This window comes from Rattus norvegicus, chromosome 18 (assembly GCF_021556685.1).
Source record: "Rattus norvegicus strain SHRSP/BbbUtx chromosome 18, alternate assembly SHRSP_T2T, whole genome shotgun sequence".
Taxonomy (NCBI): domain Eukaryota; kingdom Metazoa; phylum Chordata; class Mammalia; order Rodentia; family Muridae; genus Rattus; species Rattus norvegicus.
The window spans coordinates 18,549,664-18,574,390 of NC_141551.1; positions in this window are offsets into that span (position 1 = coordinate 18,549,664).

The following is a 24,727-nucleotide window of genomic DNA, read 5'->3' on the forward strand; positions in this document are numbered from 1 at the left end:
CAGTCGGGTTCTTTTTAGGGTATACCCTCTTTTTAGGGTATTTTATCTCTCCAGACAGTGGTAGTTTTCTTCGGTTGCGAAGCAGATACAAATCCCCTCCTACTGAGATGTATTAAGTCCAAGTAGACAGCTGGTGCTTACCTTCCGTGAGAATATATTGGCTGACCGAGTTATCGCTGTACTATACAAGGCTTAAAGCTAAGTAGGTCTGTGGATTGCTTTTCTAAATTTTTATTAATATTTTTCATTCAATGTATATTGACTATGTTTTCCCTCTACAATACATTCCAATAACTCTCCACTTTCCTAATTCACCACCTTCATGTTCTCCCCCAAAAAAGTTTTTAAAAAGTAAATAAAGAAAAGAAAAAGAAAAAAAGGAATGAATGAATGAATGGGTGAGAAAATAAGTCAGTGAGTAAATAAATGAAAATTAAAAAAATTAAGCAAAAGATTACAAACAAAACCAAAACAAAATAAACAGATAACTCTAAATCCAACCAAAATGAAAGAAAATTGCTATACATGTAAAAAAAGAATATGTTTTGTGCTTCTGTGTTTCCCTTTGACTCCTAGGCATGGTACCTACTTAGTATTATGAGTGATACAGTCCATTTAAGAAAACAATATTTGGTTGGGGATTTAGCTCAGGAGTAGAGCGCTTGCCTAGCAAGTGCAAGGCCCTTAAAAAAAAGAAAACAATATTCTTCTTTTAACCAGCAAGTATCAATTACAAATATTTTTTTTTTTGGTTAGGGGTGAGAATTTGCATTCACTTTGACCACTGCCTAACTTTTGTTGCCTCTTCTAATTAAGAATGATAAAAAAACAGTCCATTACAATAGATACCCAACACAAAACAAATTTATACAAGTTTTGTAGATTTTGCGTGTTTGTTTCTTATTACTTTGGAAATTTTTTTTAAAATTTTAGTGCTCTTTTACTTATTTACTATTGTTTCCAATTTTAAGTCTTTATGTAGTGTATGTGTATGTGTTCAATGATTTAAATATTATGTATTGTTCCTTTGTTTTCTTTTCCTAGTTGTATTCTAAAGAAAGTGAGTGTAGCTGTGAATTTGTATAGGTGGGAAGGTTAAGAAATCTTGGAGAAAACTGTGATCTGAATATATTGTACAAAAATAACTTTTTTCAAACATAAAATGATAAGAGGAAGGTTAGCATGACAGTTCCTTTATTCCCACAACTCAGGAAGTAGAGATAGACATATGTTTCTGTGTTCAAGGCTAGCTTGCCTAAATATTGAGATTTGTGCCAGCTAAGACTATGTAGTAAGGCAATAAAAATCAAATATCTGTAAACAGTTACCTTGCAGAAAAGCCTCTGTAAGCTTCTATAACATTTCTGAAACCCTCACCCCTTAACACTCAAATCTTCCATTTCCTCTAATTGCCTTTGGATTTACTTCTCAAATTTAAGTGGTTTTGTGTCAGAAACCAAATGGTATTATTCTTGTGTGTTGCTTCTGTTCTTGCTTAATTATTGGTTGTTAAAATCTGTCTATTCCAGGATTAGCATTTGTGTAATGATTCACATATTTAGAAATTGCCCTACATACAGCCATGGATTTTCAATATCTATGTCTCTTTTGAACTGGTTCATTCCTTGAATGCTGTATATTTTGTGGAGAGGTATTTGAACAGTAAGACATTTTGATAAATTAGTTCCAAAGTACCTGTATGTTTGCATATTGTAGGGACTATTTTAAGCTTCTGTTTTCCTTCCCTGACTTCGTTGTCCATCTGTCAAAGTTCACTGGAGCCAAGAGCTCAGGCTTTTGTAATGAATTTTGTAATTAGGTCCATAAAATAAAACAACAACAAAAATTACCTGGCAGAAACAACAAAAATATCAAGTCTGTTCTTTGAAAAGTAAATATTCAAGATCTAGTCATAACTGCACAAGCCTTTAAGTGATTTTTTTGTGGTGAGCAGCAGAAATTTTCATTTAATTAAAGTAGAAGTATAATTTCAGAGACTTCTTATGTCATAGAAAAGACAATATCTAAACATCTTTACATTTGTAACCAGAAAAAAAAAACGTTGGACAAACTGGAATTTGATGATCTTAATAGAAGTAAGGGGTTAGTGTAATCAAATAATGAAACATGACAGAGAAAAGTATTTGAATATAGATACCAGTCCTGAGAATTGGTCACCTGTGTCAGAATGTAGCTAATGTCATGATATCCAGACACCCTACTATATAAAGATTTGGGGAAAATAGCTAAAGTTGAATGCAAGTTATTGTGAAATGTGAGGCCAGTGTGTGTTATGGACAAACTGGAGTCCACATGATACTACAGGATTTCACCCCAGAATACATATAACTCTCTAATGAAAAGATGGGAAATTATCTTGAAAATGTGCTCATGTTATCATTAGAAGAAAAGAAGTCACATACTGCCAATACTCTTGCAAGAATCTTTCCACATCCAAGGGATAAAGTCATTTACTAGTCATGAATACTACCACATTTTATTGTTTAAGCATGGAAAAATATGGCTTCTTACAGAGATCTCCCTGTGCGTATCTCACATCTTCCATATGAAGAAAAGGATGATGTACATCCTAAAACCTACCAAATTGCGAAGTTGGAGAAAACAAATGGAGACAGAGAAAATAGCAAGTCATGGAAAGGGGGGATGTGAGAGCAGGAAATCAAGGAAGAGGGTAACACTTGAAATGCAAATATATAAAATATCCAATAAAAAAAGAAATTATTGAAAGGGTAGAAAGGAAACTAATGAAACTATACAGAATGTATTTGATACGTTGTCCCCAAGAAACAAAAGCTCTAAGCTCTTGGGCCCTCTGTAGCTTTAGAATGTTGCTGTGATTTCACAGAACTCACTTTCTAAGCACCCAGAGAACGGAATGTGCCAACAAAGATCCTTAAGAATCTACCACATCTATTGTCAATCAAGAAAAAAATGCTTTGTAGGGAGGGAGACAATATAATTATAGCTTCAGGCCATTGGAGAAGTCGTTAGGGAAAGGAAAGAAAACATCTGACTTTGTAGATTGCTGAGAACAAATTCTAGACTTACAGCACGTATGAGAGGAATTGGGTGTCATATCCCACAAAAGAGCCTCTGAATGGCTGCCTAAGGGAAGGCTTAAACATAATGTGAACTAACATGCTTATTCAATGATTATCTGGTTAGGAAGTATTAGGTAAAATTACATCTGTAGTACATCTAGGAGCATGAAAAATATAGGCACTCACTGAAGAATGAGAACAAGAACACCACAAACAAGATACTGAAATGAATTTGTTGTGACCAGGTAAATGAGACTATTCCAATATATAGAACTGCTTAATATCAATAAGTCAAGAATTCAAGGCCCATACCTAAACACAGTAAAAACAATATACAGCAAACCAGTAGCATCAAACTAAAATGAGAGAAACTTGAAGCAATCCCAGTAAAATCAGAGCCTAGACAAGGCTACCCACTCTCTCCCTGCCTATTAAATGTAGTACTCAAAGTGCTAGTCAAATCAATTACACAACAATGAAGGGCAAAATGATACAAATTGGAAAGAAGGAAGTCAAAAATCACTATTTGCAGATGATATGATATTGTAATTAAGTGACCCTAAAATTCCACCAGAGAAGTCCTAAACCTCATGTGAAAAACAACTTCAGCCAAATGGCTAGTTAAAAATTAATTCAAACCAATCAGTAGCCTTCCTCTACTCAAAGATTAAACAGGCTGAAAATGAAATTAGGGAAACAACCACCTTCACAACAGTGACAAATAATATAAAATACCTTGATGTGAGACTAACCAAGAAAGTGAAAGGCAGGCTTCTTTAAGTGCAAAAATGCTTTAATTTTGTCTCTTCTGCAGAATGGGCAGATATTTCTATATACTGCATTGGTCTATGGGAGGTACATGATTAAATAAATTCATGGAAGAGTTGGAGACATAGGTTTCTTAACTATAGAAAGGATGATTACAAAGAAGAGGGTACAGTACCTGGGAGTTTAGGGAATGACTTCATATTGAAGGTTACCAATACTAGAATACAAATACTGAGAAAATAAAATTTTTATGTTCTAATAATAAGTAAGCTATTCTTAATGTTTCATGGCTTTGAAAAAGCAGAAAGTAAAAGGATTAGGAAACAGATGAGGATTTTTCATGGAATTCTCAGAGTTGAGAATGATTAACTGAAAAGGGGCTTCAAGGGTGACTTTTTAGGGGAATAAAACCATTTCTTTTTAGACCTTAGTGTGGGTGATACCTGACTCCATGCATTTGTCAAAGACGGTAAATTATTGTGAAAAAAAAACTCAAAGAAATAAACTTTATCACATGCCAAGTTCACCTTTAAAAAAAGTCAAGGATACTTTTGACAAATCCCATGATGTGTGTAACTGTATTACAGATGTGTTTCTTAATCCCATTACAGTGGTCTAAGAGGTTCAAGTCAAAGGAATTTTAGGTGAACCTAGCACAGTTTTATGTAGTTTGATTCTTCCAAGGCTACCATCTTTGGTATTACCTTGTAAGATTGTTTTATTGTAATGTGAAATGTACCCTTTGTGCTCAGATATTTGAACACTTGTTCTCCAGCTAGTGGCACAAGTTTGAAAGATTGTAGAACCATGTCTGTTTTCAGGAGGTGAATTTTTGCTGAAGGAAGCAGTTACTCTGGGTTGGCCTCAATGTTTTATACCAAAACTCTATTTCCTATTCAGTCATCCCACCAGAATGATTCTATAATGTCTTCCCCTTCATGATGAATTGTGCATATTTGAAAATTTTTTTATTAGATATATTTCTTTACTTACATTTCAAAGGTTATTCCCCTAACTGGTTTCCTGTCCATAAGCCCCCATTCCCTGCCCTACCCCTCCCCCTCCCCCATATGGGGATTCCTCTTATACTTCCCCCTTATTGCCCTCCCCCATATTCCCCTGCACTGGGGGTCCAATCTTGGCAAGACTAAGGGCTTTTTCTTCCACTGGTGCCCCAACAAGGTTATTCTCTGCTACATATGCAGTTGGAGCCCTAGGTCAGTCCATGTATAGCCTTTCAGTAGTGGTTTAGTCCCTGGAAGCTCTGGTTGGCTAGCATTGTTGTTCTTATGGGGTGCACTTTTAAATTACAGGATAAAAATTACTTTCCTTCATCAAGTTGTTTCTTGTGAGGCATGTGACCAGAGACCAGATAAAGATAGGAAAGAGAACTGTATATTTTATTGTGACCCAGGAAAACACACATGAGGCTGAATTAACGGTGATATTTTAGAATGTATCATTTATTGTTATTAATGAAGTTTTAACTTGTAAAATAATTGCCTAAATTGAGAATTGTATCTTATTAAAATCTTATGTGATATTTAGATTGAATATAGCAAAGTGACATTTTGAGAAAGGAACCAAAAATAGCATTCATAGAAAGGTTTTCCCTGTGTTCAAAGCTGGTTTTGTCAGGCATCATATAAAAGAAGTTAAGGGGTTGAAGGTGATTCCTACCAAGGTACTGTCTGAAGAACACTAAGTGCAGCAGGCCACAGTTATGATCCTGCTCCACAATGTAGTACACACTATTGGACCTTGTTCTTGGGCAGGATTAGAGTTGAAATTACCCCAGGGCTGGATATTTTTCAAAGGGCTAGGTATAGGGAGATTTGGCATCTCAAATATACTCCATCTACACCATTTCTTAGGAATCCTCTAAAGAGAAAGTGACATTGCCAGGATATTTCTGAAGATCATTTATTTAGCTACCGTTCTGCTGTCTTTTTTTATATGCTTGGTATTTCACTCCCCTTTTGATTAAGAGAGGCACACTTATAAATAAAAGATCTTAGGCTCCTGAAGCTGTCATGCTCTCTTATTTCCCTTGTGAAGTCATAATCTCCCATTTGTGACATCACAGTCTATCCACTGCAATCAGCATTGATGTTTCTAGCTGGATATTAAATGCTGCAGAAGAGGAAGACTTTACAAGAGCAAAGGGACTCTCCAGGAATAAAGATCCAATTATTATGTAAATGTGTTTTTCAATTAAAAATTGAAAAAAAAGAAAAAAAAGGAAGAAGAGCAAATGAGTAGTGGGCAGGCAGACCCTGTGATGACTATATTTTGGAGTAATGATTCTGACATTCTCTTGAATCCTCTCTCCTAGATTTTGTCATGAGTGCATAGTCAAAGCTAAGAAAACTATACAGTGAGAGGTACGACTTGGAGTAAATACAGCTAATTTCTTAGAGGCAAAGTGTTTACTCAAGTAGTTTCCTTGAGATTGAGGCAAATTTAGAGATTCTCTTTTTATAAATAAGAGAATTTTATAAAAAGCATTTTCTCAATTTCACAGGATCTGTTAGTTGACTCTGCTGGTCTTCTTGTAGAGTTCCTATCCCCTTAAGGATCTTAAATTCTGCCCACAATTCTTCCATAGGTGTCCTCAGGTGCCCAACAATGATTTTTTGTGGGATTTTGCTTCTGTCTGAGTTAGGTGCTATGTGAAACATCTTGAAGGACAGTTATATAGGCATAACAGAATATAACGAATAGTGTCAGGGTTGGTGCTTGTCCATGGGTTGGGGATACTAGGACTAGTTATTGGTTATTTCCTCAGTCTCATCTCCATCTTTCTATATGCATTTCTTTTAGACAGGAGAAATCTAGAGTCAAAAGTTTAGTGGGTAGGTTAGGGTACTTATCACTCAACTGGACATACTACCTGTCTAAAGGTAATGGTCTCCTCAGGTTCTATATCCTCATTTCTATGAGTCTCAGCTAAGGTCACCCTCATTCACTCCTGGAAGCCTCCTCCATCCCAGTTTTCTGGAACATTCTTGAGATCCTTCACCCAATCATAGAAGTCCAACTCCCAACCCCAACACTGGCAGTTGCATATTTCCATTTTTCCTCCTGACCTTCTGGCCCACTCTCCAGTCTCTCCACAAATCTGATCAGGAAACTCCCATTCTCCTTCCACCTCCGCAACCCTTCTACCACACAGTTTCCTCTGTCCCTCTGTTTCCTGTGACTATTTTAATCCCCCTTCTATACCAGATTCAAACATCATTCCTTGTAACTTCCTTCATATTTAGCTTTTTCTTATTCTTTTTTTTGCATCATTGCAATATATCATGGGTATCCTGTACTTAAAAGATAATTTCCACTTAGAAGTACCTACCATGCTTGTCCTTTTGCTTCTGAGTAACCTCATTCAGGATGGTATTTTCTAGTTCCTTATATTTCCTTGCAAACTTCATGACAACCTTGATTTAATAGCCGAATAGTATTCCACCGTGCAAATGAACCATGTTTTCTCTATCTACTCTTCTGATGATGGACATCTGAGTTTTGGGTTATTACAAATACGGCTATGAACATTGTGGGACATGTGTTCTTGTGATATGACAGAGCATCTTTTGGGTTCATGCCCAGCATGGTCATGACTGGTTATTCAGGTAGAACTATTTCCAGTTTTCTGAGGAACAAAGAAATTGATTTCCAGAGTAGTTGTACAAATTACCATTTCTACTACCAATGGAAAAGTGATCCATTTTCTCCAAATTCTTGCCAGCATATACTGTCACTTGAGTTTTTTATATTAGCCATTATAATTGGTGTGAGGTGGAATCTCAGGGTCATTTTGTATTGTATTTCTCAATGATTAAGCATGTTAAACATTTCTTTAAGTGCTTTCTGCAATTCAAGATTGCTCTGTTGAGAATTCTCTGTTTATCTATGTACTTCCTTTTTAAAATGGATCATTTGGTTTCTTGGAGTCTAACTTCTTGAATTCTTTATATATTTTGGATATTAGACCACTGTGGAATGTAAAATTAGTGAGGATTTTTTCCAAATCCGAAGGCTGCTGTTTTGTACTATTGACAGTGCCCTTTGCTTACAGAAGCTTTTAAGTTTCAAGAGGTCCCATTTATTAATTATTTATCTTCCAGCCTGAGCCAAATGGTTTTTGGTACAGGAAATTGTTTCCTGTACCAATGCATTCAAGGCTGTTTCTCACTTTCTCTTCTAGTAGATTGAGTTTATGTTGAGGTCTTTGATCTAGCTGGACTTGAGTTTGTGCAGAGTGATAAATATGGATCTATTTTCACTCTTCTAAATATAAATGTCCAGTAATACCAGCACTGTTTTTTGAAGATGCTGTCTTTTTTCCATTGTACATTGTTGGCTTCTTTGTCAAAAATTAAGTGTTTGTAGGTATATGTCTATTTGCTTTTCAGTCTTAAATACTATTCTTTTGATTAAGCTGTATATTTGTATACTTATATCATATAGTTTTTAATCACTATTGTTTGGTAGTACAGCTTAAGATCAGGGATGGTGATTTTTTTCAGAAGTTCTTTTATTTTTCATGATTGTTTTAGCTATTCTGGGACTTTTGTTTTTCCATATGGAGTTGAGAATTGCTCAATTTTCAACGTCTGTAAAAAATATGTTGTCATATTGATGGTAATTTCTTTGAACCTATACATTGCTTTTGGTAAGGTGGTCATTTTCACTATGATAATCAATGCCAATCCATTACCATGGGAGATCTTTCATTTTCTGCTATTTTCTTTAATTTCCTTCCTCGAGATTAAATTTCTTGATATACAGGTCTTTCACTAGCTGTGTTAGAGTTTGTTAGATCAAAAGGTTTTATACTATGCATGACTATTTTAAAGTGTGTTGTTTCCCTAATTTTTCTCATTGCATTTATCATTTAAATAAATGAAGACTCCTGATTTCTTTGAATTAATTTTATATACCACCACTTTGCTGAAGGGATTTATCAGCAGTAGGACTTCTATGGTAGAATTGTATTGGTTGCTTACGTATACTATCACATCATCTGGGAATAGCTGTACTTTGACTTCATCTTTTCTAATTTGTATCACCTCAATCTTCCTTTGTTGTTTTAGTAATCTGGATAGAGCTTCAAGTTCTATATTGAATACATAGTGAGAAAGTTGGCAGCCTTGTCTTGTCCCTGATTTCAGTGGGATTGATTTACATTTTTCTCCATTTAATTTAATATTGGCTATTGTCTTGGTGCATATTACTTTTATTATGTTTATGTATGTGCCTTACATCCCTGACCTTTCCAGAACACATAACAGAATGTGACTTGTCATAGACTTTTCTTGATCCAACAGATATCTATAGAATATTTTACCCACAGACAAAAGAATAGGCCTACCTCTCAGTACCTCATGGTACAATCTTCTCAAGAGTTGACTATATAATCAGGCATAAAGCATCTCTCAGCAAATATGAAAATATCGAATACCCCTTATATCATCGCTGATCACCATGGGAATAAGGCTGGACTTCAATAACAACAGGAAAAACAGAAAGCTCACATTAGCATTGAAACTGAATAACTCTATGTGCAGTGATCAATTGATGAGGGATGAAATAAAGAAATTAAAGACTTTCTGAAATCCAATGAAAATGAAGTCACAAGATACTCAAAGTTATGGTGTAAAATGAATGAAGTGCGAAGAAGAAAGTTCATAGCAGCAATTGCTTCATAAAGAAAGTAGAGAGTTCTCATACAAGTAACATAACAGTACATCAGAAACTCTAGAATAAAAAAGAACCAAAGACACCAAAGAGAAGGAGTTGGCAAGAAATCATCAAAATCAAATCTGCAATCAAACAATTACAAAAAGATCAATCCAAAGAATCAACAAAACAAAGAACTCATCCTTTGAGAAAATCAACAATATATACAAACCTTTAGTCAAACTAACGAAAGGATATGGAGACAGTTTCCAAATTTACAAAATTAGACATGTAAAGGGAGAGACAACAGAAAAAGGGAGTTTGAAAAAAATCATTATGACTTACTTCATAATGACCAATAACAACAACAAAAACCAATAACAATACAAACCAATAACAACCACAAAAACAGGGCTAGATGGTTTTAGTGGAGAAGTCTACCAAAATTTCAAAGAAGATCTAATACCAGTACTCCTCAAACTCTTCTACAAAATAGAAATAGAAGGAACACTGCCCAGTTCATTTTATGAGGCCACAATCACCCTGATATCTAAAGCACACAAGGCTCAAAAAGAAAGAAAATTTCAGCCCAAATTCTCTGATGAACACTGATAAAAAAATACTCAATAAAATTCTTAGAAACTAAATCCAGGATCACATCAAAACACCATTCACCATGTTCAAGTAGGCTTCATCCTAAGGATGTAGGGATAATTCAATATATGAAAATTCATCAACACAATCCATCATATAAACATACTGAAAGAAAAATATCACATGATTATCTCATCTGCTGAAAAAGCCTTTGACAAAATAGAACATCCCCTCACACATTTTCATTTACATGAGAGCCTTGCTCTTTTCTTTCTTGGCACCTTGCAGGTACTTTTGTGTTTCTTTGTTTATGGCTTTGAAGTTTAGGGGTAATGTCTTCTTTTCTACTGATTGGTCTTTGTCATAATTACAATGATGATTAGAGAAAATACTTTTTTCCATTTTCATTTATATTTGAAACATAATATTTCAGGTTATGGCACCTGTGATTATGTAGTGTGGGAAGGCATATGCATATATATATATATATATATATATATATATATATATATATATATATATAATGTGAAAAGCATATACATTTTCTAGGTGGAGTCTATGAAAGTTTCAAATACTTCCAAGTTCAATAAAGACTTAATATTCTCTCTCTCTCTCTCTCTCTCTCTCTCTCTCTCTCTCTCTCTCTCTCCTTCCCCCCAAGTGTGTGTGTGTGTGTGTGTGTGTGTGTGAGTGTGTGTGTGTGTGTGTGTGTGTGTGTGCGGGCGTGCATGTGCATGTGTGCGTGCGTGCGTGCGTGTTTGTGTGTGTGTGTGTGTGTGTGTGTGTGTGTGTGTGTTTCCAATGTTTGTTTCAAAGTTCGAATGTCAGACTCCACGTAATAGAATGTGTTCTACAACTGACAGCTCTGAGAAACAAGGCTTCAAATACAACAGTGAATTCTCTGTATAAATATCTTTTTGTTTTGGCATTATGATGAGATGTAGACACCAGGTTAATTCAGCTTAGGAAAGATTCAGACAGAAAAATATATTATACATTCCATTATTGGCTTCTATTTCTTTAGGAGCTATGCGAATGTTTAGATGTTTTATCTGATCCTGATTTAACTTTGGTACCTGTCATCTGTCTAGAAAATTGTTCATTTTCTCCAAATTTTCAAGTTATGTTGAGTATAGGCTTTTGATGTAGGATATGATGATTCTTTGAATTTCTTTAATTTCTCTTGTTAATTGTCTCTGTTTTCATTTCTGCTTTTATTAATTTAGATACTGTCTGTAAGCTCTCCATTTATTCTTGGTAGGGTTTATCTATCTCATTGATTTTCTCAAAGAACCAGCTCCAGGTTTTGTTGATTCTTTGTACAGTTCTTTTGGTTTCTATTTGGTCCTGAGTTAGATTATTTCCTGCCATCTACACCTCTTTCGTGTATTTGCTTCTTTTTGTTCTAGAGCTTTTAGGTACACTGTCAAGCTGCTATTGGATGTTCTCTCCTGTTTATTTTTGGAGGCACTCAGAGCCCTGAGTTTTCCTCTTAGCACTGCTTTCATTGTGTCCTATATGTTTATGTATGGTGTACCTCCACTTTCATTAAATTATAAAATGTTTGTAATTTATTCCTTTATTTCTTTCTTGATCAAGTTTTCATTGAGTAGAGTGTTGTTCAACTTCTATGTGTATGTGAGTTTTCTGTTGTTATTGTTGTGATTGAAGACCAGCCTTAGTCCATGTGATTTGATGGGAAAACACGGTAATATTTCAATGTTTTTGTATCTGTCGAGGCCTGTTTTGTGAACAATTATATCATAATTTATGGAGAAGGTACCATGAGGTGCTGAGAAGGTATATTCTTTTTTTTAAGATGAAATATTATATATACAACTGTTAAATCCATTTGGTTCATAACTTCTGTTAGTTTCTCTCTGTTTCTGTTTTGTTTCTGTTTCCATGATCTGTGAATTGATGAGAGTTCAGTGTATTTTTCCCACTATTATTATGTGAGGTGCAATGTATGCTTTGAGCTTTAGTAAGTTTTTTTCTAAAAATATAGGTGCCCTTGAATGTGGAGCATTGATATTCAGGATTAAGAGATCATTTTGGTGGATTTTTCCTTTGATGAATAAAAAGAGCCCTTCCTTATCTTTTTTGCTAACTTTTGATTGATAGTCAATATAATTTGATAGTATAATGGCTACTCTAGCATGTTTCTGGATTTATTGAAAGATAATGTGTACATTTGATTTTTTCATGAATATCTTGGTTTCTTCATCTATATTGAGAGTTTTGCTGGATTCAGTAGCCTGGTTTGGCATTTGTGTTCTCTTAGGGTTTGTATAACATCAATCCAGGATCTTCTGCCTTTCATAGTCTCCGTTGTGAAGTCTGGTATAATTCTGATAGGTCTGCCTTTATATGTTACTTGACCTTTTTCTCTTACTGCTTTTAATAGTCTTTCTTCATTTTGTGCATTTGGTGTTTTGACTATTATGTGACAGGAGGAATTCTTTTCTAGTCCAATATATTTGGAGTTCTGTAGGCTTCTTGTATGTTTATGGGCATCTCTTCCTTTAGGTTAAGGAAATTTTCTTCTATAATTTCGTTGAAGATATTTACTGGCCCTTTAAGTTGAAAATCTTTACTCTCTTACGTATTTTTCTTTTCATTGTGTTCCGGATTTCCTGGATGTTTTGGATTAGGTGTGTTTTACATTTTCATTGATGGTTGTGTCAATGCTTTCTGTGATATCTTCTGCTTCAGAGATTCTTTCTTCTCCCTCTTGTATTCTGTTGGTAATGCTTGCATCTATGACTCCTAATCTCTCTCCTAGATTTTATGTCTCCCTTTATGATTTCTTTATTGCTTCTATTTTCATTTTTATATCCTGGATTGTTTTGTTCAATTCCTTCATGCGTTTGGTTATATTTTCCTATAATTCTCTAAATGGTTTTTGTGTTTCCCCTTTAAGTGCTTCTACCTGTTTACCTGTGTTGTTCTGTGTTTCTTTCAGGGAGTTATTTATGTTTTCTTACAGTCCTCCCACATCTTTTTTTTTCTTTTTTTTTTTTATTAACTTGAGTATTTCTTATATACATTTCGAGTGTTATTCCCTTTCCCGGTTTCCGGGCAAACATCCCCCTCCCCCCTCCCCTTCCTTATGGGTGTTCCCCTCCCAACCCTCCCCCCATTGCCGCCCTCCCCCCATAGACTAGTTCACTGGGGGTTCAGTCTTAGCAGGACCCAGGGCTTCCCCTTCCACTGGTGCTCTTACTAGGATATTCATTGCTACCTATGGGGTCAGAGTCCAGGGTCAGTCCATGTATAGACTTTAGGTAGTGGCTTAGTCCCTGGAAGCTCTGGTTGCTTGACATTGTTGTACTTTTGGGGTCTCGAGCCCCTTCAAGCTCTTCCAGTCCTTTCTCTGATTCCTTCAACGGGGGACCTATTCTCAGTTCAGTGGTTTGCTGCTGGCATTCGCCTCTGTATTTGCTGTATTCTGGCTGTGTCTCTCAGGAGCGATCTACATCCGGCTCCTGTCGGTCTGCACTTTTTTGCTTCATCCATCTTGTCTAATTGGGTGGCTGTATATGTATGGGCCACATGTGGGGCAGGCTCTGAATGGGTGTTCCTTCAGTCTCTGTTTTAATCTTTGCCTCTCCCTTCCCTGCCAAGGGTATTCTTTTTCCTCATTTAAAGAAGGAGTGAAGCATTCACATTTTGATCATCCGTCTTGAGTTTCGTTTGTTCTAGGGATCTAGGGTAATTCAAGCATTTGGGCTAATAGCCACTTATCAATGAGTGCATACCATGTATGTCTTTCTGTGATTGGGTTAGCTCACTCAGGATGGTATTTTCCAGTTCCAACCATTTGCCTACGAATTTCATAAACTCGTTGTTTTTGATAGCTGAGTAATATTCCATTGTGTAGATGTACCACATTTTCTGTATCCATTCCTCTGTTGAAGGGCATCTGGGTTCTTTCCATTTTCTGGCTATTATAAATAAGGCTGCGATGAACATAGTGGAGCATGTGTCTCTTTTATATGTTGAGGCATCTTTTGGGTATATGCCCAAGAGAGGTATAGCTGGATCCTCAGGCAGTTCAAAGTCCAATTTTCTGAGGAACCTCCAGACTGATTTCCAGAATGGTTGTACCAGTCTGCAATCCCACCAACAATGGAGGAGTGTTCCTCTTTCTCCACATCCTCGCCAGCATCTGCTGTCACCTGAGTTTTTGATCTTAGCCATTCTCACTGGTGTGAGGTGAAATCTCAGGGTTGTTTTGATTTGCATTTCCCTTATGACTAAAGATGTTGAACATTTCTTTAGGTGTTTCTCAGCCATTCGGCATTCCTCAGCTGTGAATTCTTTGTTTAGCTCTGAACCCCATTTTTAATAGGGTTATTTGTTTCCCTGCGGTCTAACTTCTTGAGTTCTTTGTATATTTTGGATATAAGGCCTCTATCTGTTGTAGGATTGGTAAAGATCTTTTCCCAATCTGTTGGTTGCCGTTTTGTCCTAACCACAGTGTCCTTTGCCTTACAGAAGCTTTGCAGTATTATGAGATCCCATTTGTTGATTCTTGATCTTAGAGCATAAGCCATTGGTGTTTTGTTCAGGAAATTTTTTCCAGTGCCCATGTGTTCCAGATGTTTCCCTAGTTTTTCTTCTATTAGTTTGAGTGTGTCTGGTTTGATGTGGAGGTCCTTGATCCACTTGGACTTAAGCTTTGTACAGGGTGATAAGCATGGATCGATCTGCATTCTTCTACATGTTGCCCTCCAGTTGAACCAGCACCATTTGCTGAAAATGCTATCTTTTTTCCATTGGATGGTTTTGGCTCCTTTGTCAAAAATCAAGTGACCATAGGTGTGTGGGTTCATTTCTGGGTCTTCAATTCTATTCCATTGGTCTATCTGTCTGTCCCTGTACCAATACCATGCAGTTTTTATCACTATTGCTCTGTAATACTGCTTGGGTTCAGGGATAATGATTCCCCCTGAAGTCCTTTTATTGTTAAGGATAGTTTTAGCTATCCTGGGTTTTTTGTTATTACAGATGAATTTGCAAATTGTTCTGTCTAAGTCTTTGGAGAAATGGATAGGTATTTTGATGGGGTTTGCAATGAATCTGTAGATTGCTTTTGGTAAAATGGCCATTTTTATTATATTAATCCTGCCAATCCATGAGCATGGGAGAGCTTTCCATCTTCTGAGGTCTTCTACAATTTCTTTCCTCAGTGTCTTGAAGTTCTTATTGTACAGATCTTTTACTTGCTTGGTTAAAGTCACACCGAGGTACTTTATATTATTTGGGTCTATTATGAAGGGTGTCGTTTCCCTAATTTCTTTCTCGGCTTGTTTCTCTTTTGTATAGAGGAAGGCAACTGATTTATTTGAGTTAATTTTATACCCAGCCACTTTGCTGAAGTTGTTTATCAGCTTTAGTAGTTCTCTGGTGGAATTTTTGGGATCACTTAAATATACTATCATGTCATCCGCAAATAGTGATATTTTGACCTCTTCTTTTCAGATCTGTATCCCCTTGATCTCCTTTTGTTGTCTGATTGCTCTGGCTAGAACTTAAAGAACTATATTGAATAAGTAGGGAGAGAGGGGGCAGCCTTGTCTAGTCCCTGATTTTAGTGGGATTGCTTCAAGTTTCTCTCCATTTAGTTTAATGTTAGCAACTGGTTTGCTGTATATGGCTTTTACTATGTTTAGGTATGGGCCTTGAATTCCTATTCTTTCCAGGACTTTTATCATGAAGGGGTGTTGAATTTTGTCAAATGCTTTCTCAGCATCTAATGAAATGATCATGTGGTTCTGTTCTTTCAGTTTGTTTATATAATGGATCACGTTGATGGTTTTCCGTATATTAAACCATCCCTGCATGCCTGGGATGAAGCCTACTTGATCATGGTGGATGATTGTTTTGATGTGCTCTTGAATTCGGTTTGCCAGAATTTTATTGAGTATTTTTGCGTCAATATTCATAAGGGAAATTGGCCTGAAGTTCTCTTTCTTTGTAGTGTCTTTGTGTGGTTTAAGTATAAGAGTAATTGTGGCTTCGTAGAAGGAATTCGGTAGGGCTCCATCTGTTTCAATTTTGTGGAATAGTTTGGATAATATTGGTATGAGGTCTTCTATGAAGGTTTGATAGAATTCTGCACTAAACCCGTCTGGACCTGGGCTCTTTTTGGTTGGGAGACCTTTAATGACTGCTTCTATTTCCTTAGGAGTTATGGGGTTGTTTAACTGGTTTATCTGTTCCTGATTTAACTTTGATACCTGGTATCTGTCTAGGAAATTGTCCATTTCCTGAAGATTTTCAAATTTTGTTGAATATAGGTTTTTATAGTAAGATCTGATGATTTTTTGAATTTCCTCTGAATCTGTAGTTATGTCTCCCTTTTCATTTCTGATTTTGTTAATTTGGACGCACTCTCTGTCTCCTCTCGTTAGTCTGGCTAAGGGTTTATCTATCTTGTTGATTTTCTCAAAGAACCAACTTTTGGTTCTGTTGATTCTTTCTATGGTCCTTTTTGTTTCTACTTGGTTGATTTCAGCTCTGAGTTTGATTATTTCCTGCCTTCTACTCCTCCTGGGTGTATTTGCTTCTTTTTGTTCTAGAGCTTTTAGGTGTGCTGTCAAGCTGCTGACATATGCTCTTTCCTGTTTCTTTCTGCAGGCACTCAGCGCTATGAGTTTTCCTCTTAGCACAGCTTTCATTGTGTCCCATAAGTTTGGGTATGTTGTATCTTCATTTTCATTAAATTCTAAAAAGTTTTTAATTTCTTTCTTTATTTCTTCCTTGACCAGGTTATCATTGAGTAGAGCATTGTTCAATTTCCACGTATATGTGGGCATTCTTCCCTTATTGTTATTGAAGACCAGTTTTAGGCCGTGGTGGTCCGATAGCACGCATGGGATTATTTCTAACTTTCTGTACCTGTTGAGGCCCGTTTTTTGACCAATTATATGCTCAATTTTGGAGAAAGTGCCATGAGCAGCTGAGAAGAAGATATATCCTTTTGCTTTAGGATAGAATGTTCTATAAATATCTGTTAAGTCCATTTGGCTCATGACTTCTCTTAGTCTGTCGACATCACTGTTTAATTTCTGTTTCCATGATCTGTTCATTGATGAGAGTGGGGTGTTGAAATCTCCCACTATTATTATGTGAGGTGCAATGTGTGTTTTGAGCTTTAGTAAGGTTTCTTTTATGTATGTAGGTGCCCTTGTATTTGGGACATAGATATTTAGGATTGAGAGTTCATCTTGGTGGATTTTTCCTTTGATGAATATGAAGTGTCCTTCCTTATCTTTTTTGATGACTTTTAGTTGGAAATTGATTTTATTTGATATTAGAATGGCTACTCCAGCTTGCTTCTTCTGACCATTTGCTTGGAAAGTTGTTTTCCAGCCTTTCACTCTGAGGTAGTGTCTGTCTTTGTCTCTGAGGTGTGTTTCCTGTAGGCAGCAGAATGCAGGGTCCTCGTTGCGTATCCAGTTTGTTAATCTATGTCTTTTTATTGGGGAGTTGAGGCCATTGATATTGAGAGATATTAAGGAATAGTGATTATTGTTTCCCTTTATATTCATATTTGGATGTGAGGTTATGTTTGTGTGCTGTCATTCTCTTTGTTTTGTTGCCAAGACGATTAGTTTCTTGCTTCTTCTAGGGTATAGCTTGCCTCCTTATGTTGGGCTTTACCATTTATTATCCTTTGTAGTGCTGGATTTGTAGAAAGATATTGTGTAAATTTGGTTTTGTCATGGAATATCTTGGTTTCTCCATCAATGTTAATTGAGAGTTTTGCTGGATACAGTAACCTGGGCTGGCATTTGTGTTCTCTTAGGGTCTGTATGACATCAGTCCAGGGTCATCTGGCCTTCATAGTTTCTGGCGAGAAGTCTGGTGTGATTCTGATAGGTCTCCCTTTATATGTTACTTGACCTTTTTCCCTTACTGCTTTTAATATTCTTTCTTTATTTTGTGTGTTTGGTGTTTTGACAATTATGTGACGGGAGGTGTTTCTTTTCTGGTCCAATGTATTTGGAGTTCTGTAGGCTTCTTGTATGTCTATGGGTATATCTTTTTTTTAGGTTAGGGAAGTTTTCTTCTATGATTTTGTTGAAGATATTTACTGGTCCTTTGAGCTGGGAGTCTTCACTCTCCTCTATACCTATTATCCTTAGGTTTGATCTTCTCATTGAGTCCTGGATTTCCTGTATGTTTTGGACCAGTAGCTTTTTCTGCTTTACATTATCTTTGACAGTTGAGTCAATGATTTCTATGGAATCTTCTGCTCCTGAGATTCTCTCTTACATCTCTTGTATTCTGTTGGTGAAGCTTGTATCTACAGCTCCTTGTCTCTTCTTTTGGTTTTCTATATCCATGGTTGTTTCCATGTGTTCTTTCTTGATTGCTTCTATTTCCATTTTTAATTCCTTCAACTGTTTGATTGTGTTTTCCTGGAATTCTTTCAGGGATTTTTGCGATTCCTCTCTGTAGGCTTCTACTTGTTTATTAATATTTCCCTGTGTTTTCCTAAGTGTGTTCATGTCTTTCTTGAAGTCCTCCAGCATCATGATCAAATATGATTTTGAAACTAGATCTTGCTTTTCTGGTGTGTTTGAATATTCCATGTTTGTTTTGGTGGGAGAATTGGGCTCCGATGATGGCATGTATTCTTGGTTTCTGTTGCTTGGGTTCCTGCGCTTGCCTCTCGCCATCAGATTATCTCTAATGTTACTTTGTTCTGCTATTTCTGACAGTGGCTAGACTGTCCTCTAAGACTGTGTGTCAGGAGTGCTGTAGACCTGTTTTCCTCTCTTTCAGTCAGTCATGGGAACAGAGTGTTCTGCTTTCGGGCGTGTAGTTTTTCCTCTCTACAGGTCTTCAGCTGTTCCTGTGGGCCTGTGTCTTGAGTTCACCAGGCAGCTTTCTTGCAGCAGAAAAGTTGGTCTTACCTGTGGTCCCGAGGCTCAGGTTCGCTCGTGGGGTGCTGCCCAGGGGCTCTCTGCAGTGGCAGCAACCAGGAAGACCTGTGCCGCTCCTTCCGGGAGCTTCAGTGCACCAGGGTTCCAGATGGTCTTTGGCTTTTTCCTCTGGCGTCCGAGATGTGTGTGCAGGGAGCAGTCTCTTCTGGTTTCCCAGGCTTGTCTGCCTCTCTGAAGGTTTAGCTCTCCCTCCCACGGGATTTGGGTGCAGAGAACTGTTTATCCGGTCTGTTTCTTTCCGGTTCCGGTGGTGTCTCTGGCAGGTGTCCTGCTGCTCCTGGGCCCTCCTCCACGGGAGCCCAGAGGCCTTATACAGTTTCCTCTTGGGCCAGGGATGTGGGCAGGGGTGAGCAGTGTTGTTGGTCTCTTCCGCTCTGCAGCCTCAGGAGTGCCCACCTGACCAGGCGATTGGGTCTCTCTCTCACGGGGTCTGGGAGCAGAGAGCTGCTGCGGGCTGGGATCCGAGGGTGTGGGACTTCCGGTAAACACAGAACGTGCTCGGTCCTAGAGAAATTCTGCTTCCGTGTGTCCCAAGCTCACCAGGCAGCTTTCTTGCAGCAGAAAATTTGGTCTTACCTGTGGTCCCGAGGCTCAGGTTCGCTCGTGGGGTGCTGCCCAGGGGCTCTCTGCAGCGGCAGCAACCAGGAAGACCTGTAGTCCTCCCACATCTTAATGATTGTGATTTTAAATCAAAATGCTTTTCCGGTGTGTTATGGTATCCAGGACTTGCTGTAGTGGGGGAACTGGGTTCTGAAGATGTCTAATGGCCTTGATGTTTATTGTTTAGATTCATGTCCTTGTGTCTCAACATCTGGTTATTTCTGGTGTTAGCTGGTCTTGATGTCTCTGACAGTGGCTTGACCCGCTTGCAAGCCTGTTCTGTCTACACACATGGAGACAGGTTTTCTCCCAGCAGAATCTGGTGCAGGCAGAAACCAGAAGCATCCTGTCCCAGATGGCTCCTCGGTTCCTATGTGCAGAGAGATCCAGACAGGTTCCTCTTGGGTCAGGAGTGAGCAGAAATGGTGTTCTCATCTATGTCCTCACTTCTGAGAATCCAGCTCTCTCCCCAAGTGATTTGTTACAGTGTGTTGTCTCACAGGGTCAGCTCCCGGTGCAGGCAGAAACTGGAAGCCTACATCATCTTTTAATTCTTTAATCTTCATTTCCTTATCCTAACAATTCCATAGCGTCATGGACTCTGCTCCTTACAATATTTATTTCTAAATCATATATAAATTTCCACTTTTTGATCCATACCCTTTCTTCCTGAGTTCATTCTAACTCTCTATTCTTAATGTCACTTAGTTCATCCTGGCTAATCAACACAGCACTCACTGGAGTGTAGGTTTCGTGTGGTTCCTCATGGTTCCAAATTCAAGTCCAAATTCATCAATAAGTCATTTCCCAAAGGACCTTGTAAGCTTCTAATGTACCTTATGATTTTACTGTCTACATCATTTCCCATGACCCTGTAGGCTAAGTGGAGGATCTGTTTCTATTCCTCCACAGCCTCAATACCGTCTCTATTCCCCATTTCTTTAAACTGCTTCTGTTTCATTTTCTACGGAATGATTAGTTCTGAGAAATTGGGGGAAGTATATTCCCCAGAAAGATAGACTGAAAGTAGAGTAGTTAATACAGCCGACCAACTTTGGGGCACCAGTAACTGTCAGCATACATGGGGTTCATGGGATCAATGGCCTGGTGGTGTTCCAGGGGCAGGAACAATGTCATATCTCCCTTTAAGCGGCCATGCCAGACTCAGCACAGTGTCTCCTATAAAATAAATCATTTAATTGGGACTGGCTTACAGATTCAGAGGTTTTGTACCTTCTCATTATAGCAGGGAAAATGGTGGTGCACAGGCAACTCCAAGTTCTGTAACTTAATCATCAAAAAAGCAGTAATACAGTGAAATAAGCCACTGGGTTTGGCTTGAGTTTCTGAAACCTCAAGGCAGACCCTCACTGATTCATTTTTACCAAAAAGGCCACATGTACTCTAAGGCTACAGGACCAAACACTTTCAAATAATGCCATTCACCCAAATAATGCCAAACCACCACAATTGTACTTAGACTGAATTTTCGTAATCCTCATCTGATACCTCTATATTTCAAATTATTAAGACAGGACTTAAAGAATAGGGAATGAACATTGAAATAACTCACTGAAGTGTCTCATTCTTGGAATCTGTGATTTGAAACTATTTATTGAAATGACATACACTTGGTTACATTGATCAAGTATTTTACCATCTAATAAGGAGCTTTTATGAGTGAAAATAATGTTAATTAGGATTATTTCTGGATGATGGGCCTACACTACTATTGCTTTGGTCTAGTCAGGAGTGAAATTTAATTATCAAACTTTGCAGGAAAATTTAGAGAATATCACAGTGGACAGGAAGGACTACTCATCATTAAAGTTCCATGAGGCAAACCCCCCTCCACCCACATAAGAATGCATGTACAAAAAAAGAAATATAAAGTAATGTATTATTCTAATTGTGCGAGCTTCAAAATTTTTCCAAGTTTTGAAGTGCATACTTATATATGATCAATGATTGTTTAAAAAAAAGAAATAAAATGTAACGGTTTACTATTTTGTCGGGTTTTCCTGCATATGATAAAACACTCAAGCAATAAAGTGAAAGAGAAGCCATGAGGAATTCTATTTGCTGTCTAGTTCTGTGGTCCATGTTTATCTAGTTTTCTTATAGAACACAGCATCACCGACATTGTTATCATACCACTAACAGGCATCTGAACTCTACTCTACCAAGAAAATTTGCCCAGATATTTCCACATGACAATCTAATAGGCAATTCCTCCATGAAGGCTCTTGTATCTGATGGCACCAGCCTGTGTCGAATTGCCACGGTTAACTCAGACCCTCCACTTTTTGCAAACTTGATAAGCAAACACACCACTTTCAGTGGTAACCATTCAATTGCTTGCTCCCAGAATTTTATATTTTCATTATAAAATAAAGTACAATGTTAAAAGTCCTAAGTTTTTTTTTTAATTTTCAACATTTTAAAAGACCAAGATCTCTTTAGAAATCCAAAGATAGTAGGATTGTATAAAGAAAAAAAATACATTCTTTCTAATTCTAAATTGGAAGAATCATAGCATAAAATCAAGCATATGAAAAAAAAACAAAAATGAAGATCCTGGTAGCTTGGTGTCTAGCATCTCAGACTCATTCATAATCTTATAAATCCAAATATATCAGCAGTCTCACTTACCCATCTCTGTCACCCACAAATCCACAGAAAATCCAATTTTTCTTCTAGGCTCAAACTATTTCTATGTTACACTTGCTGCTGTCCTTTGGACATCCACGTGTGGTACTTGGGTCCTTCATTACTTGTGAGTCTGCATTTTCATTAATGACCTCTGCATAGGGAAGTCAGTGCTTCCATTTTTCATATTTTGATTGCTTCAATCTTGTAACTTCTAAAACTTCAAAAGTAGCGTTTTGAGGAATGTTGTTTTTTGGCTTGCTTACAGGCTTGTGGCTGACTGGTTTTCTTACATAACCTGGGCCATTTGCCTACTGATGCTACCAACCACAGTGGGCTGGACTACATCAAGTCAGGCCCTCACAGAAAAGTCCATAGGCCATCGGATATAGGGAGTTCCTCCACTGAAACTGTGTCAAACTGACAACAAAAAATTAAAATTAAGAGAACCATTAAAAGATTCTAATGTTCTGCTATGGCACAAAATTAAAACATCAGCCTGTTCTACACTGATGCCCCCCAAACACTCAACTCATGCTTAAAATCTTATGTTGATGTGAAAAAAAGAAAAAATGAACATTACTTGTATTTGAAAGTGTGTACCAAATAAGATACACTCTGAGAAAAGTTTATTGCTTGCTCCTATTATGTAGAATTATGTATCTTCTTTTTTCTAGCTCATCTACCAGACAAGAGAATTTAAAGGAAGAATAATTTATTTTGGTCAGTTTGTAGAGACATTGTTAATTATGGCAAAAAAAAGCATGACTGTATGGCACCCCTATAGCCCTGGAAGAACGATTGCTTAGCTACATTGGAGAAGAAAGATAAACAGAGAAAAGGTATTGGTACTTAGACAGTTAATACTTTTCCACTTTTTATTCAGTTCAGGAATTGGAGTTCCTTGAGGTAGTTCTCATATATTAGCACTAGAACTGCACTCATGATGATGAAATAGCATTCTTCAAAGCTATAATATTCATTAATCCATTAAATTGTGGAACTTACCAACTATTATATAATATTTGGAGATTCCCTGCAATTGACCAACCACATCGTGATTAATTATTTATCTGGAACCAGGAACAAAAGATTACTTTGTCGAGTTTATGGCTTCCAGAGTGAAGGAAGGCTGAAGAACTGGAGACATCTTTCAATGCCTCACATATCTGTGTACATGCTATGGTAACAAGTGTAAGGATTCCAAAATGGAACCAATTGTGGAAAACCAGAGTGCTAGAGTACTATCACCATAGGAATAAATAGCTTAGATTTCTAGAAATGGGAGTCAAATCAGAAGTTCAATTGCTGAAAGGACAATACTAGTGGACATGCCAGTGTGCAATAGAAAAAGTACACATGGCCTTAACACTTCACAAAGAACTCTTGGCAACTGAGGAAAGCCATGAGAGGGGAAAGGGATCTTCTCCAGGGAAGAACACACTAGTTGGCTCTGCAGTGACAAATTGTTAGCTCCAAAAACATACATTTAAGTAACATTATATAGACTGAGTAGGATATATTTAGGAAAATATATGTATTATCAATTAATATAAAAAAGACTATGAATTTGAAAAAGTGTCACGAGGAGCATGTGAGAGGGTTTGAAAACATTAGAGGGAAGGAAGATTTATTATAATTATATGACAATCTGAAAAAATTTAAAAAGCGAATATCTTATTTTTTTAAATTATGGAGGTCAATCAGTAAGATAATTGAACATTCATAATGTTTAGTCTACTAACCATCTCTGTAACTTGCCGACCTTCTCATCTTTAGAATCCAGCAAAGTATCTAATGCTATCCAAAGTTTTAGGTCATGCTATGACTTTAGGTTCTGAAGAAAACAGATATTTTTAACTTGCTGAAAAAAAAATGTCTCTAGAGAAGTAAAATCGCCGGTCAAGTACGCAATGTTCATTGAGCATCAGAGAGACTGCAGGGTTGATATATTCACACATTTCTTCCCTTAAAAGAAAAAACAAAGTTTAAGATCATTCTCACCACATTCATCATGCTGAACATAATGTGTGTAAAGTTGTAAATTGAATTAATTGAATTTAAAGACTCAATAAAAATAATTTATCATAAAACTATCTGTTTAAATGGTTAAATTTCATAATATCACCTACATTTTAGAATGTTTGCCTTCCTTCTCCATACAGGATTCTAAATTTAACTTAGCTTCTTCTGATTCACTGAGACAGAATTTTGGATTAAGTACACTATGAAAAATCTCATATTTGAAATGTATTGTTTGTCTATAGCAATATATTGGTTACTTTTATGTTAAGTTGACAGAAGATAGAGTCATCAGGAGATAGAGGAAGCTTCAATTGATGCCTCCATAATATCAGACTGTGGGCAAGTTGTAGAACATTTTCTTAAGTCATGGGGAAGGGCTAGGGCCTAGGC